We start from the raw sequence: 1,149 nt of genomic DNA, 5'->3' as shown, positions 1-1,149 counted from the left end.
TGAACGTGAGCTTCTGGTACGTGCCCACCAGGCTGCGCTCCATGCCCGCCGGGCCCGAGAGGGAGAAGCTCTGCGGAGAGGTACGTGTAGCCATCAGGCGGTGAGAGGGGGGGGGGAGGACGAGGATTGATAAATGATGGGTCACAATTAAAGTCGTGGCCGGCTGAGCCAACAATTAGTGGGGGTTGGGCTCGGAGGGCCGGAGAGGGAGGGTTGCGGGTAGACTCGGTAGACTACCTGAGCCCAGATCTTTCCTTCTCCTGACAGCAAGGAGAGTGCCGGGGATTCTGAAAAGCACCCCTCCTAAAGCTGTGAGGGCAGAGAGCTGTCAAAATTGATTTCGAGTCCTCCGTGGAGTCCTCCCTCCAGATTGAAAGTACGCAGTATTCTTCAACTTCAACGACCCTTCGAAAAAGTGTGATAATGACCGACAAAGAAAAAAGGTGGTGACGATGCAATCAAAGGTTTGCAGAAGTGGATCTAAAGAGCCGCACATGAGAAGAAAGTTTTAGGTTGTTGAGGTCTTTTAGGAGAATGCTGGTGGAGATGCTGAGGGCCATTGGAGGGCGCTCGAGGATGTTTGAGGATGCTGGACGCTGAAGGATGTCGTAGGCCACCGCGGCGGAGGCCGGAGGGGGCAAGGGTGAGAAAGGGGTTGTGGTGACTAAAGAAGTTTGCTCACTGTCAGGTCGTGGTGGAGCGGGCGGGGTGGAGCGGGGTGGAGCGGGGCGGGGCCACGAGTCACACGCGTGCCTCCCGGAGATAGGGGTGGGCTGCATGGAGAGGCGCCACGTGCCTGGGCCGTGGTGTGCGCGGCCCGGAGCGCGTGTCGCAGCCGAGAGAGGTGTCGGCAGTTCAGGCGGACCGCGGAGGCGGGGTACAGTCGTCCAAAACAAACTCATCGGCTCCAGCGCGGCGGCACGGGATTTGCTGGAGGAAATCGAGAGCGGGCTAGTATCTTGGCAGAAACCGAGTTGCAATTTTTGCAGTTGCAGTCAGGATGCTCAAACGGGTAAAACTTCAACCAGCGAGCTAGTTTTTTGTGAAGAGGGTATGAAAGGGACAAAGGGGGCCCTGCCGCCATCGCCATCGTGTGCAGCAGAAGTAGCAACACTTGTTGACCACACCTTGCACACACCTCCCCCCGCT

The 1,149-nt window shown here is 58.0% G+C and overlaps 1 protein-coding gene across 2 annotated transcripts in view; it reads left to right on the top strand.

Moving 5' to 3' along the window:
- The window catches only part of LOC113212929 (glutamate decarboxylase), a 57,356-nt gene that overhangs the window by 51,700 nt on the left and 4,507 nt on the right, over positions 1–1,149 (top strand). The window lies entirely within an intron of this gene.

Source organism: Frankliniella occidentalis, unplaced genomic scaffold (genome assembly GCF_000697945.3).
Source record: "Frankliniella occidentalis isolate FOCC.00 unplaced genomic scaffold, Focc_3.1 Scaffold28, whole genome shotgun sequence".
Classification (NCBI taxonomy): domain Eukaryota; kingdom Metazoa; phylum Arthropoda; class Insecta; order Thysanoptera; family Thripidae; genus Frankliniella; species Frankliniella occidentalis.
Note: the sequence above shows the minus strand (reverse complement) of the source record. Positions and strands in the feature narration are given on the sequence as shown.